At 33.1% G+C, this 19,168-nt stretch overlaps 2 protein-coding genes across 6 annotated transcripts in view; one reads left to right on the top strand and one right to left on the bottom strand.

Moving 5' to 3' along the window:
- yl (Putative vitellogenin receptor yl) overlaps positions 1 to 19,168 on the bottom strand; it is a 268,402-nt gene that overhangs the window by 225,927 nt on the left and 23,307 nt on the right. The gene's annotated exons all lie outside the window — the stretch shown is intronic.
- LOC145305629 (monocarboxylate transporter 13-like) overlaps positions 17,147 to 19,168 on the top strand; it is a 73,082-nt gene continuing 71,060 nt past the window's right edge. For both annotated transcript variants that reach the window (XM_080147330.1, XM_080147329.1), the window contains exon 1: positions 17,147 to 17,230. The gene's annotated coding sequence lies outside the window, so the exon portion shown is untranslated. The remainder of the gene's footprint in view (positions 17,231 to 19,168) is intronic.

The raw sequence follows: 19,168 nt of genomic DNA on the forward strand, positions 1-19,168 counted from the left end.
ACGCTCTACAAGTATTAATGTTCGATTGTTAAACTGTCTGATTTTACAGCTTTTCTTTTATAGATGTTGTCATCCTTGTTTTTACAAAATTAACAAAATCGTCAATTAAAGGGTTTCTTTTTATATGTATAGAAAGTTTTAAAATGAAGAGCAATTAAAAGAAGTCTAAGGATCTTCAAAGTTTATGCTGACGTTTTAGTTTTACTTTTTTCAGGGCTCGGCATCCGGCGTCAGCCGCATGTAAGCCCTTAGGAAAATTAACTTTTTACAATTTTAATAATCAGCTAGAAGTCTAAACCTCTCCCAAATTTGGCAATCCCTCTCTTTTTAAAATTGTTTTAAACCATCCAAAAGGGTTTATATTTGAGTTCTAGTCGCAAATGTCGAGCCCTGCTTTTTTTTAAAAGCGAAGCTTTTCTATAATTAGGGTCGGTCCGTCCGTCCGTACGTAACAGATAGCTCTTTTCGTTAATTTAGTCATGTTAGAATTGTCCTATCGATTTCAAACTTTGCATGATGATTCCTATAGGAGTTATGTACGAGGTAGAAAGCAAAGCAACTCTATAATCTTTACCAGAAAGTCCGTATGTCCATTTTAAACATGTTGATTTTTAACTTTTTTAACATCAAATTTTTATGTGATCTAATTATCTGATTGATCTGATTTTTTATATGTTGATTCCTGGGACAACAAAGTATAATGTAATAAGCGAAGAAACTCTAATACATTTTTATTATGATTATTCAGTTCTGACACTTTATAAGTGTTAATGGCCTTTTATCCTACAGTTTCAGTGCTTTGCTTTTATGGATGTTGTCATCCTTGTTTCAACAGAGCAGGGACTGGGATATAGTAACTAATAAAAATTTATTTATGATAATTACAGCTAAATAATAATTTTTTTAATATTGTATGGAATGGCTGTATAGATTGTTTAATTCTTTTTTACGGAAGCTATGTATAGTTCTCGGGGAAAAGCTTTTTTTATCATCCTTATGTAAAGTCAAGAATTTAAAAAGAGGAGGGTCAACCTGCCCCCTTTCCCCCATTAAGGTGCCCCTAGAGGCCTCTAAGGGCTTAGCCACTAGTACTAAATAAAGTAGTAAGAATTATCTTGGGGATATGGCTTTTCCAAACAATTTATGCTTTTCAGGAAAGCCTCTTATATATCTTTAGGTGGTTTTTGGCCATTTTCTTTTCCATTGTATTTTTGGAGAGAAAAAATTAGATAGAGAACAAGAAATAGGGAGAGAAAGAGTTAAAATACAAAAATGTTTGTCAGTATGTTTAACGAAGGAACAAATATAATAACAAACAGACAGACATATTTAATTATAGAGTAGCTTTTCTCCTAAATATCTTAATAAAATTGTAACCTTTATTTTGTTAAAAGTTTGAAGAGGGAAGGATATTGTGTTTAAACTATGCTTAAAACTTTTATTTTCTTTAGAAAACAGAGATTTTCTACTACAATTTCTACTAAAATTTTTCACACATTAAAATTGTACCTTAAAAATTAATTCTGAACTATATGAACAGATTTATCCATTATTATGGTTAAATCAACCCCAAAATTAATTAAAGCAATCAATAGATAAGCTCGTGGCGTAGCCTCCAGGAATATAAAGCGTTTGGACACTCAACTTAATGAACCAACTAATTAAAATTTGGGGACTAGTGTAATGAACCCCCTCCCTCCATGCGTAGCCTCCCTGAAAATTAAAACAGCAAAAGTGTGAAATTGCTCGTTAACTTTGAAACCTGTGCTCCTATTATCCTCTGTTAAATTCTTAAAGAATGTAAGAATGTTAGGAATTTAAAGAGCTGAATTGTCTAATAACATAGACAATATTATATGATGTAGATCAGAAATATTATGTTTAAAACCAAAAATAAGGACACAATTTATAGAAAAGAAAATAGAAGGAAAAACCCTTTCTTTTAATTAAAAAATAAGATCTACTGCAGTTCATGGTAAAAATTACTTGTAAGGAATATATCCAAATTTGTATGCACTTTTAAAACTGCTAGCTGCCAAACGGCTGAACGTACATCTTGAATAGCCTAGATCCTATGATGCTTCACTAAAGAAAAAAATGTGTAAAATAGGTCTTTTTCGTGCTTTTATGTGCACTGCAAGATAACTGCATTTTTAATTAATGAGTAATGACTATTCCACATTATTTGTAGGTCTTCTTTTGTCTGTTAAAATACCATGCGACAAAAATCTATATGTTACATCGTTTTGCCGTTAGCAGTCTTTAAAGTTCATAGATTTTTGGATATATTCATGCACTTGACCTAAAAAGATATATAATAAAACATCTTATTTTAAATTGTATGTATGTTGTAAATATACAGTAACACATACTGTATGTTTTTCACTGTGGCTTAGAACTGTTTACAGTCTAAAGGCAAAGTAGACAGATCCATGTGATATACCTTGCAATTTAAGAGCTAAATAATTTAAAGCATAGATTAATTGGTATGATAGCGAAAGAAAGAGTCATCTTTGGACAAAGTAGATTTTAGTCTAGTAAGCACTAATTTGATGCATACTGCTTAGCTACTTATAATTACAATGTCCGAGGTTTACCTCAAAGAGTCTAACCAATGGAAAATGTATTTATTAATTGTCTATGGAGAAATTTAATCTTTAAATACAACAAGTAGGATTTTGTAAAACAACAGAATATGCAAAACACTACATAGACTTGTAAGTGGATCATCATCTCCCCCCCCCCCCCCCCCCCCGTCAACCTAAGAGGCAGTGGAAGGATATACAATATTAAAAGTTTATGTCGACTTTCTTCCAGTAAAAAGTGATCATAACTGACTTATGATTGACATCATTCTAAATATAAAAATAAAATGAAATATAAAATTTTCATTTATTGGCATTGTATATAGGTAAATGTATAGAGGTATAATCCAGACAACTACCTGGTCTGACTAGTGGAGACCTCTTTCGTCGGCTAGCAAAATGCTGTCGGTTCTTTGGTAGGTGCTATTAGTTGATTTCAAAGAACCAATACAAAATTAAGACAGGGTCCCCGCCCGCTCATATCCATCCATCCTTTACTAAAATGCATAAAATTTGATATGCTGTTATTAGTACGAAGCTTCCCTATAATTTAAAAAGTCAGTATGTCTTAAACTTTTGGGGGAAACGTGATTTTCCCAGCTCTTATTGAAGATAGATGCCTGAAATTTTCAGGGATTAAATAAGTTAACACACTTCATATTTCACCAAGTTTCATTAAGATTAATTAATTGGGGTGCTAGATTGATTCCTACATTTTTAAGTTTTCATGATATTCTCAACTCCTATTCAAGATAGACGACTGAAATTTCAGGGATTGAAAAAGTTTAAATTCTGCATACTCCTATCAAATTTCATTGAGATTTGCTTATCGGTTGGGGTGCTAGTTCGATTCCTAGATTTTTAAGTTTTCATGATTTAAATTTACTCCTTTTCAGGTAGACGGCTGAAATTTACAAGGATTGAATTAGTTCACATTTTACATATTCCTACAAAGTTTCATTAAGATTTGCTTATTGGTTAAGGTGCTCGATCGATTCCTAGGTTTTCATGTTAGGGATTTTAAAAGGTTTCGTGATATATTTCAGTTTAATGTTTTTTTTGACACTGCTCTTAGTTCATTTTTTCCAGATGCATTGTCCATCATTAATTTTAAGCTTCGCTACTTATAGATGTTGTCACCCTTGTTCTAATAAGATTCGATTATATGGTATTAAAGTAAAATTTGTCATAGAAGAAGGGAGGGGGTTCCAAATTGTGTACAAGGGATATTAGCGAATTCTTTGTGACGCTATTAATTTCCACATTTTTGTGCAAATTAGAGCGTCTAGGGAATTAGCATTAGATAACAGGGATCTAAAGGGATAAGACAATAGCTGATAAATTTATATGTATCCCCTTTTTTTGATGAGACACAAAATTACCCCTTCAGTAGATTACAGTTAGTGGTTGGAACATTTGGACACTGAACATAATAAACCAACCAATCAAAGTTTAATAATGGTCACCAATGTTAATAAGCCAACAAATAGAAAAACGTTATTAAAAAAACTTTGGGGACTAGTGTAATAAACAGTCCGTTGTCTCCTTCCTTCCTGTTTAGATATACTATTTAAATTTTAATATTAGAAGCAACGAAACAATTTAACTTATCATCTGTTATTTTTTTTTTGTTGGGTGAATTCATTCAGAGACACTAAACAAACATTTTCAAGAAAAAAATATTATGATCTTTATTTTAGGTTAGGTTAAGAAAAGTAGGAAATGGTAGCATCATTGAATAATACCTCGCAGGGTTATAAGGCCCCGCCCAAAAATTGCAGTTCCACCAAAACAACATAAGTTTTACAAATAATCCAGGTATAAGGTATAAACAACAAGCGAAATAAATATAAATTAATATTTGGGGTGCAAATGGAGAGGTCGTCAATTTTACGATGTGTTGCCCCCCAACGACAGCTGAAAAACACATACAGGTTTCGTGATTTTTTTCGAATTGATTTCATTGTTGGTATAAGCTGCAAATAAGATCAGACATAGTTCTATCAAGACTAATTTAGATTTTCAAATTGATTTAAATTAGGAAGAGTAGACCTTATTTCAATTTTGTATCCATCAAATTTAAATCTAATTTATCAAAGATTTTGGGAGAAAAAAACTGAGGATTCTACAACAAGAACCACGAAACAGCGTATAATGTCCAATAAAGATTAAGTCATACAATAAAAATTACCAATGATAGGCCAATATAAATATTAATTGACCAATGGTAAATTGTATACTAGACTATCATTGGTCATTTGTATTATATGACGTCATTTTTTATTGAATACTTTACGCTGTTTCCAAAGCCACAATCAGCCGCGCGGCTTAGAAAGCCAAACAATAAGCCTCAGTGAGAGCTGCGCCGCTGTATTCGCCACAAAAAAAGGCCTCACTTTGACGAAGCCCAATCTGTCCCACTTTTGAGCAAGACGATTCCCTTTTCTCCCACCTCTTTTGAAGAGATTTTCTTCCCCCCCCCCTTCCCTTTTTCTTTTCCCTTTATATGACGTCATATAGGAATCGTCTTGCTCAAAAGTGGGACAGATTGGGCTTCGTCCTCACTTTCTGCTGCACGTTTTAATAAGCCACCAACAGCTACAAACAGCTTAGACAAAACGGAAGTAGCAGCCGCGCCTAACTATACAAATTCGAGAGAACTTGGCGACTTAGAGGAAGTATCAACTGCCCTAAACATCATGCAGTCACAGCCACCCTCAACCGCAGCCACGAAATTGAAGGCGCAGCTGCCGATTATTTAAGATTGAACTAGGAGATATGGCCCCTGTCACAATTTTCTTCTTCTTTTATGACTTACAGCAAAAATGATGGTTGAGGAAGTCACTCTAACCCCACACATAGAGGAAAGTCCTTGAAGCTATGGGCGAAGCTTCTTGTGTATCTAATAATGTATATTTAATTCCTATTTGTATTGGTAAACCTGAGATGGGTTTTTAATAAATGCCGCGTTTTTTCGACAATTTTTTAGACATTGATTGATTGAACGAAGACGATGGGAGAGTATACAACATAAGAATTCAAAATTTTAAAATTATTATTTTAGCCATTTGTATAATGTCTAATACAACTTAAATCCATTTTCGCTGCATATTTATTAATGCATCTTTTTAGATCTGTATTAGACATTATACAAATGGCCAAAATAATAATTTTAAAATTTTGAATCCTTAAGTTGTATACTCTGTTTTAAACCTTATTTCATCTTGAAGATCAATGCCCCGTACGATTTTAACAGAGTATACAAATTAAGAAATCAAAATTTTAAAGTTATCATTTTAGCCATTTGTATAATATCTAATACAGCTCTAAAAAGATGCATTAATAAATATGCAGCGAAAATGGATTTAAGTTGTATTAGACATTATCCAAATGGCTGAAATAATAATTTTAAAATTTTGAATTATTAAGTTGTATACTCTCCCATCGTCTTCGTTCAATCAATCAATGTCGAAAAAATTGTCGAAAAAACGCGGCATTTATTAAAAACCCATCTCTGGAAATCTGTATTTATTTGTTTACAAGATTCAAATCAAATTTGCTAGAAAAAGGGATAACTAAATATTCTTAAAGAATAGGATTAATAGTTATTTCTCGAATCGTATTATAAACAGATTTCCGCGGATATAAACTGTTCAATCACAAGATTAAAACCAGTTTTTTAGATCCGAGATGCCGAAGGCATGCGCTAAACAAAACTGGTTTTAATCTTATTATTGTACCTTTTATATTCATAGAATACTAGATAAAATACGATGCTAGATATACTTTTTCTGTGTGGCTAAGAACCGGTTCGAATCCACCGGATATTAATCAGTTTCGAAGCAATACGGGAAATTAACTTTTAGATTCTAGTTATACAAGCGGAACTACTCTATTACTTCTAAACATCCATATTACCACATGTGACCCGACATATGTTTTTGTTGTTGTTTATTTCCTTATACATTTTTCCATTGAACATTGGCCATGAGAATAAACAAATTATACAGGGAAATAGAAAGAATTCAAGATTGGAAGAAAGTAGTAAAATTTGGATAGAGTTTAACTTAAAGTCGAGAAGATAAAACATTATGATAACCGGTTCTACCCCATCCCTTATTCTCTTCCCCACTTTCAGGTTGGAAGAGTGACGCAAATTTCAGACCCCAGATTTGGCGATTTGAGAAAAATTTATCTTTATATTATAGCGAATTAGATAATCTAGCAAGCATCGCTTTTATCTTATAGAGAAAAATAGTAAATCAAACGGCGAAAACCGAGATCTGAAATTTGCGTTACCCTTCCAATATGGCGCAAGACGCATGACCGCTACGACCGTGGCAATATTTTAAATCCAATCAAAATTTGTTGGGAGTAAGTCAGGGAGGGAGGGGACATTGGACTGTTAATTAAACTGGTCTTCATAGTTTTAAAAAACAAACTTCTCTGTTTATTGGTTTAAAAACAATATAAACGTCTAATTATCAATCTTTTCAACCAATAATCAATTTATAGGAAGAAGGGTATTTCTGTTTATCATCATTTGAATGTTCAGGAATATTTTGACTCAGGAATAAGGAACTAGAGAAATCAATCTAAAATAAAATTCATTAGGCAGATACTTCTTCAATGTGTTATCCCCTAAAATCACGAAACCTTTACAAGTATTTTTTCTCGAACTAATTCAGTTGTTTGTTTTGGGTTTTATAGACGCTAGGAAAATTTTTAAAACTCATAAAAATCAGTGTTTCATACAATTCAGATATTAGAGAAAGGTTGATTAAGATTTAGCATCCGTTGCCATTTCCCTTTATCCTTGCATTAAATACATTAAAAGCAGAAAACCATTCACACAAAGTAATTTTGACCTGGAATCAGGGGAAAAAGTAAAAATATTCGAGTATAAAGTTAAAATTTCAATTTCTACAAAAAAAAATCAGGACTATAATAACCCTTAACCCCTTACAGTCGGGCCCCTTGCCGCACCTTAATCAGTCAGTTCAACGCCCCCCTTATTATCTCAGTTCCTATTAGAGCTAGAGGGCTAATTTTTTTTTGTCCAAGTCCCCTGTTTGATAATGAATTTCCGACCTTTTACAAGTCTAAGTCAATTTTCGCTTCCTTAACCCTTTTATTTAACAACCTTTGTTTTTAGGTCTTTTTTTACTTAAAAATTTCAAACGGCTGTAATTTTCTTATTTTTGAAGCTAGAAGAAAATTTTTTTTCCAGACAATGTTTATCTTTATGTAAATTTTACATTAGAAATATCAAAATATAAATTTCAGCGGTCGCAGCTGTACCTGGCAGCTGCCAGCCGCCGCAGTCGGCGGTCGGCGGGAAAACGGCGGCGGATCTTCATGAAATTTTAATACGTTATGTAGACATGTAAGAAAAGCTTAAGTTTAAAATTTGAAGTCTTTAAGTCAAAAATTGCGGCCACAGGAGATTCTGGAGACCTGGAGGATCAGGACCTGCAGGATCATACCTGGAACCTGAAAGTGACTTGAACACCTGTATTTTATATAAGGATGTACTACTAGAGGATTTTTTTGTATTTTAGTATGATAAAATGCTTTGTTTTAGTCAAAAAAAATATTTTTGCTCTTTACCTGGATGACCCCGCCAGGTTTGCTGGCATCCTGTGCCCGCCAGGATGAAGTTTTTAAAAAAATTCCAACTCTCAGTTATGTGTCATACCCATACTTAAAAAGTCAAGCAGTTTGGACTCTTTATCTTTCACACACAGAAAATGAGATAGAAAAAACCGGATGGGGGGCATTCAACGCCCCTCCCCCCCCGACCGTTAAGGGTTAACAGTCGGTTGAACGCCTCACCAACACCCCCCCCCCCCCTCCCACTCTTTTTCTATCAGATCCCTGGTATTTATCTCATTATATGACAGACAGCTTTTCTGCGGCATCTTAAATGGAAAATTAAAACCAGTTTTGTTAGCCCTAAAGGTTCTAATGCAATCGATATTTCTGTTGTAATAGAACCGGTTCTCAGCCATGTTTGAAAAAAATCCTACATGTTTTCTTCATTCCCAATTTCAATTTTCCTATAGTTTAAGCTTAAAGCTGTTTCCTTAGATTAAAAAAATCTACAGAATCACAATAGAGGTATATTTAAAAATAAATAACACCAAAACTTGTTGATGAAGCAAAATAAATCTTTTGTTTATCGAAGCTATCCTGTAACAAACTTTGTCTGTCAGTCAATGCTAATAAAGATAGATAAATTCATCTATTACTGTGTACCGAAGGATATCGCTAACCACTAAACCAACATAATTATAATTCCTTTACAGTGTAGCTTCCCATAGGTCCTGGAAAGGTTTATAACTATTTTGGGGGAAGGTACCTCCCAAGAGAAATCGCCCCTGGAAAAGAATAACCCTCAACCCCATATTTTTTCCTTTTTCTTTTTGAAACTAAAATTGGAAAGGGATTGGTAACTCCACCCATCTTCCCCCCCAAGAGGCCTATAAAGGCGTAGCCGCTAGTGTTACTATAAAGTAGTATATGGTGTGTATGTTTTTATGTGTTCAGTTCCCGTCTTTAATCTTCATAGCCTTTCAAGCTAAAGTTAATAGACTGAGAAACCCGTCTTTAATATTCACAGCCTATCAAGCAATAGTAAAAAAGACTAAATAACCTATCTTTTATTTTCGCAGCCTACCAAGCAGTAGTAAGATAGACTAAGGAACTCGTATCGAACGTTCACAGCCTACCTAGCAATAGTAAAATAGACTAAAGAATCCGTCTATAATCTTCATAGCCTTCCAAGCAATAGAAAATAGACTAAGGAACCCGTCTTTAATATTCACAGACTACCAAGAAATATTATAAAGACTCAGGAACCCATGTTTAATCTTCAACCAATTCCCTGGATCTGATTTTAATCTTTGCTCTGCTACAGATTCTCACAAATTGATTTCCAATTTCAGACAAAATTTTATTTTAAAATATTGAAAAAGGTTAACAATACTTTTTATACATACTATGAGCTTTTTTAGTAACAAAGATATTCAAAAAATTACATGTTCGTCTGTTTGCCTGTCCGCAAGATACCTTTGGGGTCGAAATGTGAATTACTCAGCTCCTACACAGTGGGATCTTTTGAAAAAAATCGGGACATCCAAAAAATTTAGAATTGACTTTTATCTATCCTAGGAATTAATAATGGCTGTAAGTAGACAGCTAGAAAAGAAATTTTTAAAAAATATTCATTTTTGGCGGATTTATGCCATTTTTAAAAAAGGTAGTGAAAAATTTCTTTTCAGTTTTGATGATTTTCCAGATTTTTTTACACAATTTTTTCAAAGCAACAAAAAATACATTTATGTTCATCTTATGAAAATAATTTTTGATTGAGGTACTTTTCAGATACCTGTACCAATGTCTAATTAAAGAAAAATTTTTTTAAAATATTTTTTTGGTGGTGTAAATTGACATTTTGTGAGAAAATTTCACCAAAAATATTAAGATTTTTAACCCCAAAAAATCAGTTTTCTCCATTTTACACAAAAACGGACAGGAGGCCCCGGGTTTTGCAATAATAATATCAATATAAAACTTGTATTGTGTATTAAACAGTTTTCACAACCTGGGGCCTCTTGTCCGTTTTTGAGTAATTGAGCATTTTACATTGCATGGTTTGAACAATTTTGTTCTTGTTAATTTCAAATTTTCCCCTGTTAGAGGGGGAAGGAGTCATTTTAGAGCCCAAAGTCTTCTCAGCAATGTTTTCTAACTTTTTGAGGCGGAACTTTCTTTACTTCTGCATTATTTGCCTCCGGCCAACCGTTACCCCGTTATTTGCCGCCGTTGGCGAGATTTTTAACGATTTTTGCCGTTCTCGCGGTTTTAATGGACATTTAAGAGTTAAAGGAGTCATTAAATAAAAATGACTTATAAATACTTTTATTTTAGCAATTAAATTTGCTAAATTTCATGTGTTCTAAAAAAATTTGTATTTCTAACTGGTTTTGGTCCAGCAGAAATTCAAATGTGCAAATTAATTATAATATTGCAAAAACATTATATACGCATCAGAGAGAGAGAGAGAAATATACGTTTGAGAGAGAATATAATATTAGTAACAATGTTTATATTCTTATACAAACTTTAAATGAAGATAGCTAGACTTAGAATAAAGGTATTAACACAAAATCAAAAGTGTTTTGAAAATTATGTTATTGTTGTTTATATCTGTAAAAAAAAACATTTGAAAACATGCCTTATAAGTGTCCTATTTTACTTATACTGGACCTACCTAAAAATGCCGAGACTCGAACTGGGTGCACCTGACGCTATATTCATGTTCACAAACATTGTTTGCATCGAAGAAATATTTACATAGACGTTGATTTTGTTAAAATATTCCTATCTTAACTAAAGTTATGAAGTTTTACAGATTTTTTAAAAATAGGGTAGCTTCGCTCCTCCAAAACAGCAAGACGTACATACCAAATGCACATTAGAAGTTAACAGGAGCAAAATTTATGTTATTTTTGAGTTAAAGCAAAAGAAATTACATCATTTCGTCAAATACAAGCTTTTTTATTGATGTTTACTTTTGTCTACCCTTAATGTCCCGTTTTTTGGCAAAAGATCCCACTGTGTCCTATATAAGATAGACTGCTGGGATTGAATTTGTAAATTCCTTTGATCAAAAAAAAATTAGCTTACAACTGTAATTGTTTGTCGGTCTTTCGGTAATTCAGTGGGAAACATTTGGCTTTCATATGAAGAATCTAATTTACTCGGTTTCCATTTAAGGTTAATGAATTATTCTTTACCAGCGGCTACGCCCCCTAGAGGCCTCTAGGGGCACTTGAGGAGGTGAGAGTCTTATAACCCAATTTTATATTTTAGATTTTAAAAGAATTTTAAGATTTTTTTGTGCGGATGTTTTACATATGTTGTTAGATACATATTATATGCTTCGCTAATTATTGATATTGTCATACTTGTTATCACCTAAAAATGAAATTATATTTTAAAATTAATCATTATGAAAAACTAATATATGTGACCTAAATTTTAAATCATTAATAAAGCGAAGCTTTTTTACAAATCAAGTGTACTCTAATAAAGAAAAACCTGTTGTGAGCTAAAATAACGACCAGGGAAAATAGCAACCTAAATCAACGACATTTTTTACCCTGTCATAATATCCAAGTATATTCTGCATTCATTGTATTTGAATTGTTTGTCAGAATCATAGCCCCTTTTCTTTGAGTAAATAACTAATAAAAATTAACAAGGGCGATAGTGGACAAAATAATGCCACGGTCGTGGCGGTCATACAACTTGCGTCCTAATTTCAGATCTCAGTTTTTGCTCTTTAATTTACTATTTTTCTCTATAAGATAAAAGCGATGCTTGCTTGATTATCTAATTCGCTATAATATAAAGATAATTTTTCTCAAATCGCCAAATCTGGGGTCTGAAATATGCGTCACCCTTCCAACCTGACGCAAAACGCATAACCGCTACGACCGTGGCATTATTTTGTCCACTATCAACAAGGGCAAAGGTCTTTTTTATTTCTTTTAAATAAACCGCTAGTCAGGGTGTAAGAGATAGACCAATGAAAACTAATGGTTTTAAATCCAATAAAAATGGGTTTACAAAATAATGTGAATTTTAAGGTGTTTCCGTTCAAAGTGCATTGTAGCAAAGAAACACCACCCCCCAAAAAAAAAAAAAAATAAATAAATAATTTTTAAAAATATCATTAAGAGGGGGTGAGTTTTTCGTTTGTTTGTTTATTACTTTAGGTCAGGGTAGGTTAGGTTTTATTGGGCCGTGAGGGAGTTATGGCACCTCAGGTGTAGGCCCGCAGGGCTAGGGCCCCCTGAACTGGTTAGGCATAGGAAAGAAAAAAATTAGCCCTCCCGCAAAATTTTCAATCTATTTAAAATGGAAAAATTGTGGAAAAGCTTATAATTTGAATATTGATTAGTTTTAGGAGCATAATTTTATCCTTTATTACCCTATCCCTGTTTCTATGAGCAAGCTAGTACAGCAGTCATATATAAACATTGATAACTATAGATAAAGAGACAGGTAGCTGTTTTTTTTACGTAAAATAGCAGAAAACCGTAATTATATGTAGTTTTTTTTAAGCAGTTCTAATATTAACCCTTAACAGTCGGGCCCCTTGCCGCACCTTAATCAGCCCCCCCATGTTATCTCAGTTCCTATTAGAGCTAGAGGGCTAAATTTTTTTGTGTAATTCCCCTGTGTTATGATGAATTTCCGACCTTAAGTAAGTCAAGGTCAATTTTCGCTTCCTTCACCCTTTTATTTAACAACCTTTGTTTTTAGGTCCTTTTTTACTTAAAAATTTCAAACGGCTGTAATTTTTTTATTTTTGAAGCTAGAATAAAAATTTTTTTGCAGAAAATCTTAATCTTTATGTAAATTTTATATTTCAAATATCAAAATATAAATTTAAGCCGCCGCAGCTGTACTTGGCAGCTGCCAGCCGCCGCAGTCGGCGGTCGGCAGGAAAACGGCGGCGGATCTTTATGAAAATTTAATACGTTATGCAGACATGTAAGAAAAGCTTAAGTTTAAAATTTGAAGTCTCTAAGTCAAAAATTGCGGCCACAGGAGCCATTTAAAGATTTCTGGAGACCTGGAGGATCAGGACCTGCAGGATCATACCTGGAACCTGAAATTGATTGAACACCTGTATTTGATATGAGGATGTACTACTAGAGGATATTTTAGTATTTTGGTAGGATAAAAAGCTTTCTTTTAAGTCAAAAAAATATTTTTGCTTTTTACCTGGATGACCCTGCCAGGTTTGCTGGCATCCTGTGCCCGCCAGGATGGAGATATTCAAAAAATTCCAACTCTCGGTTATGTGTCATACCCAAACTTAAAAAGTCACGCAGTTTGGGCTCTTTATCTTTCACACACAGAAAATGAGATAGAAAAAACCGGATGGGGGGGCGTTCAACGCCCCCCCCCCCCCCGACCGTTAAGGGTTAAAGTAAAACAATATATAGGGAAGGGGTTAAATAACTATATTTCTCCACCTCATGGACCCTGTGGCGCAGGGGCGTCCAAGCTTTTTTTGTTGGGGTGGTGGTAAGAATTTTTAAGGGGGGGGTGAAATTTCTTTTTTTTTGGGGGGGAGGGTAAAATGGCGCGCAAAGCTCGCCGCAACTTCCCCCCCCCAAAAAATATTAATATTTAGTATTAAAAATGCGCGCGAAGCACCCTCAAATTCGTGGGGTAATCCCCACTTTACCCCCCCCCCCCTTGGACGTCTTTGTTGTGGAGACTTTCAATTGGGTCTTAAATATCAGCCAATAGCGTTGCAAATATTAACACAGCCAAGTCACTGCAAAAAAAAGTATAAAGCAATTCAGCAAATGGAAAAAGTCCCCAATATTGGATCCAGGTAGTTTTCTGGTATCTATGATTATACATTTACTGTTGTAATTCTAAAATATTCCATGGAACACCTAAATAAGTTTACATTTTTTTCTCTCACTTTCACACTTTTCCTTTTAATCAAGAGTATAGCTACTCTATAGTCTATACAAATTTATCTTTAGTCCAACTAATTGAAAAATTAATTTCGAAAATTTAAAAAAGCCAATGTAATTTGATGAAATAATCTTCTTCTTTTTTTTGGGAGGGGGGGTTCATTCGAAGAAAGGTTACTAAGTAACGAACAAATGTATGGGCTTTTCCAAGCTTATACCAACAACGAAATTAATTTTTATAAAAAAAAAATTTCTTTACATATCGTTTTTTAAAAAAATAATCACTTTGGAATTAATAGATATTATATCGATTATTACTGTTTTTACAGAAGCTGTTATTATGTACAATATTCAAACTCAATTTTGCTGCGCTACTGATGGATATTTTAGTTCTTGTTTCCCAAGGTTGTAAAGTTTAACTGTTAATTTGATCATATGATTTTTTTTAATTTCATTCCTGAAAAAAATGATAGCAAATAAATGATTACTAGCAGCTACGCCCCCTAGAGGCCTCTAGGGGCACTTGAGGAGGAAGAACTGAATTTGATAACCCAATTTTTTAATTCAATTTTTTTGAGGGGGGATTTTTCTCTTGAGAGGGTGGTGGTACACTCCCCCAAAATAGTTATAAACCTTTCTGGGACCTATGAGAAGCTACCCTGCAAAGGAGAACCCAATGGGTACAGCGGTTACCGAGATCCTTCGGTACAAACATACACACAGACAGACAAACAAACAGATAGACATCCTGTTACTTTATAATGAAGATATGAAAATCCAATGATATTATCCTTATAATGATATGTATATAATCAAATTTACATCAAATCTCAAGTTTCCTCTCCTCCTGATAAAATAATATTAATGCACCCCCTCCTAAAATAGATCTCAAAATATGACTGCTGTACATTTGTTTTAGGGTGAAAATATTCTATCTTTAGGTGATATATCCCCTATCTTGAATTGAAGCCCATGTGAAATATCAAACGTAGATGACTAGCGCCACCCATTTAGGTGTGGGATTAACACAACAAAATCATAAAAACTTTAAAAATATTTGTGATTTAATGACTATCAATCATGGAAATTGAAATATAAATATACACCATGGAGGGAGAAGACATTAGGATCAACTGCAGTTCACAATAAAATATTCCTGGTAACAAATATTTCCAAAAATCTATTAATTTTAAAGGCTGCTAGCTGCCAAACATGTACAGAACAAAACATACCCGCAAATCATTTTAAGCGGCATAAGAAGATCTAAAAATAATCTGGATTCGCCTAGATCCAATTATGCACAGGGAAAGCTTCACTGAAGAAAAAACGCCTAAAATAGGTATTTTTCGCGCTTTTCTCTGCACTGCGAGATAATTATGCATTATTGATTTATGGCTATCCCAGATTATTTGTAGACCTTCTTATGCCGCTTAAAACAGTGTGCGGGCAAGATCTGTACGTTCAACCGTTTGGTAGATAGCAGCCTTTAAAATGTATAAATGTTTGGAAATATTCATAACCAGGAATATTTTACCACGAACTGCAGTTGATCCAGACATTTTACTGTGTTTTATACTAGTACCTTAATTTGTCTAATAATATGTTTTAATTTCTTTTATATTTATAAAAATTGACTTTTCTTGATGGGAGAGGTGTCCTAACCCTTGAAAAAATAGCATATAACTTTGACATCGTCAATAGGTATATTCCCTGAAAATAAAAGCCCAATTGGTCCAATGAAATAACAAGCTTTACATCTAGACAGACAGACAAACAAACAGATAAACAGATAGACAAACAGACAGGCATCAGGCAGACAAACTGACAAACGAATAAACAGACAGATGTACAGGTCGATTTACAAAGAGACAAACATATAGTTTTTTACAATATCTTTATATATCTGAAGGTATGTCTTTTAAGATCTTATAAATGGTTTGATTGATTATGGAGATTGCTAACTTTTTATGATATCATGAGCTTTACATGTTTTAGCTATTTTAATTTTGCTAATTATTTCCCACTATGAAATAGCTAAACTCATAGTAAAGCACATGATTTCAGCATATTTATATTTCAAATCTTCATGTCTTAGATTTGTGTCATTTATAGTTAGATTTCAGACGATAACTTGTTATTATAACTTCTCCGATAATAAATAGTGTGATAAGATTTATCAGAATAACGAATTTCAAGTGATAAAAATATCTAAAAGCAGAATCGTTTGTTAAAATACATAATCAGCGTTTATTCTTATCGTTAATTTAGACATGTTAAAATTGTCCTATCGATTTCAAACTCGGTATTATGAGTTCCGTAACAGTTTATACAATTTAGAAAGCGTGGCAACTTAAAAATTATTAACAGGAAGTCTGTATGTCTATTTCAACTTGATTAGTTTTCTGTCTGTGTCATTTGGGTGGGCTTCGCTTTTTATGGAAGTGCAATTCTTGTCTGATTAGTAAAGCAATAGATGTATAATATTTGTGGATATACTGACAATTGGAAATTTGTCGTCAATTTAAGTTACTATCATGGACATCACTTATTGGTCAGTTCGTTTATTCAGTAGAAGGGGATTGGATGGGGTAAAATGTGTGTAGTGGGGTGATTGCTATTTTGGCCAGCTACAAGTTTAACTTTCTTAGTGTACATGATAATTTGGTAAGATCCAAGTAATAATAAAAACCATTGTAAGGGCATTCCTCCCAATCATAAAGTACGTATCCTAACTTTTGTGATTTAAAAAAAAAAAGCTAGTCGGTGCTTTTAGTAAGTAGTAGATGTAAAATCATCCTTAGAATTTAGATATGCAATCATTTTGTAGACCTCTTATTTTTTAAGTAATTTAAGTTTTTTAAATTCAGTTGGTTTTCAGCTACTAAAACGCAACAAAACAGAAGAAAATTACTTACTTTTTTATTTTGTTGAGTAATAATTTAAAAAGTCTATTTGTTGAAGCCCGGTGAATCAAAATTTAAACTTTGGGTTAAAATGGGTTAAAAGAAATTCACAAAAGTTAAGACACCTTCTTTTCAATTATTTTAATTTCATAGATAATAAAATGGTTGCATTCAATTAAAATCTGTGAATTACAAATCTGGAACAAAACATACAATATAGTATAAAAGCCAGGTAGGATTTATTAACAAGAACAATCATGTCCATCCTTATACAAGTAACAGGATGTTTGTCTGTGTGGGTAATGTGTGCGTGTGTCTGTTTGTGCTGAAGGATCTCGCTAACTGCTGAACCGATATGGTTCTATATTACAATGTATTTTCTCAGAGGTCCTGGAAAGGTTTACAAATCATATCAGCCATGTGACGTCATAAAAATGAGGGATTATCCATCTCTTTTTATGGGTTTTTTTCCCACTTCTCCTCTCATCTCCTTCATTTTTATGACGTAACATGGCTGATTTTTAAGACACTTTGTCCAGCTACATAAAAATGTTAATCCCTTAACCCTGCGGGAAGAGTGAATTCAAGAAAATATTAAACATTAAACGAGCAGTATCCAAACTTTTCAATCAATAATTTATAACCCAAGAATAGATAATTTTATTTATCCTCAGGTGGGAATTTAAACAGTTTAAAGTCCATTGTCTTATCCCATAATATCGAATAGGATAAACATAAAAATGATAATCCCTTAACCCCGCAGGCAGAGTCAGAGAGAGGGGGGGGGGGACAAAAGGCTGTGTATTAAACTAGTCCCCAAAGTTTTATAATAACATTTTCTTATTCGTTGTCTTCACAACTTTGAGGACTTTAGTGAATTTTGATTGGTTGCCACATTAAGTTGAGTGTTCAAACGTTCCAACCACTAACTTTAATCTACAGAAGTGGAAATTTTGTATATCATTATTGGGGATGTACATAAAATTAACTGCCATTGTCATTATCCCTTAACCCTGTGGGAAGAGTGCAAGTTGAAGTAAATGTTTTGTTTTGTGTGTCCCAGGAGGGCAATATGGAAATGCACCTTTGGGGGGGGGGGGGGGGGGGGTCTCCAGGAAACATCCGCATACACCAGGGGGTAACTAAAAAATTGCTTATTTACTTTTAAAACATGTCACAGTGTGTTTGAAGGTGCTTAGACTTTTGTGTCAGAACCTAAATTGGGACATAGTGCATTTCATTGCCCTAGGTTAGGTAACTCTCATGACAAGAAAAGCAAAGATTATTTATTTAAAATTTTGAACAAGTTCGCTTTTATAAAGTTCTTCATTAAACCACTCCTTAAGTGAGTTGATTCATTGCCATTTTTATCAGTAGCCTTGCTAAGGTCACGGAAATTCAGCCTTAAATAAATCATATATAGAGAGGTTTTATGACAGACTTTATAAAAGCAAAGTTGTTCAAAATTTTAAATAAATTATATTTGCTTTTCTTGTCATGATTATGCGATAACTCCTAGTGGATGAAAATTGAACTTAAAATTTTCAAATCTAATTTTCTCAAAAACGGCTGCATTTTATATTTTGTTGAAAAGTGAAATGAAGTTACCTAACCTAGTCTAATGAAATGCACTATGTCCCAATTTAGGTTCTGACACAAAAGTCAAAGCATCTTCATACGTATAGTAATAGCAAGAACAAACAGCTAAATATTCTTATAAAGTGTATTAATTCAATACAAGGTTAACATACAATAATAACATTAATATTAAGACAACTGTTCACTTTTATGTTCGTGTCGTGTTGCAGAGCAATGTCTTGCTCCGAAACCGTTGACACAAGAACTAAAAGCTAAACTATATAATACATGCATTGCTCTTAAATCAGGAAGAAAGGGACTATACATCACATTTCTCCCTGGCTTTAACATGAACCTGGATTTCAAACTGTAATATTTCAGATTAAATATACAATAGGTTTTACATGTTAATTATCATAGATATTATAAGTAGCGTTGAACGCTTATTAAATAGATAATAGTTGATCTGGTATGACACCTGCCATATTTTTTTTTTTTTTTTTTTTTTTTTATATATTTTTATTCCAGATCTTTAAACACTTCATATACACATTTTTTTTTTATTTATTTTGGTTCCTTAGAACTCTTTTTG

Source organism: Acartia tonsa, chromosome 14, assembly GCF_053477335.1.
Source record: "Acartia tonsa isolate MP-2025a chromosome 14, ASM5347733v1, whole genome shotgun sequence".
Taxonomy (NCBI): Eukaryota; Metazoa; Arthropoda; class Copepoda; order Calanoida; family Acartiidae; genus Acartia; species Acartia tonsa.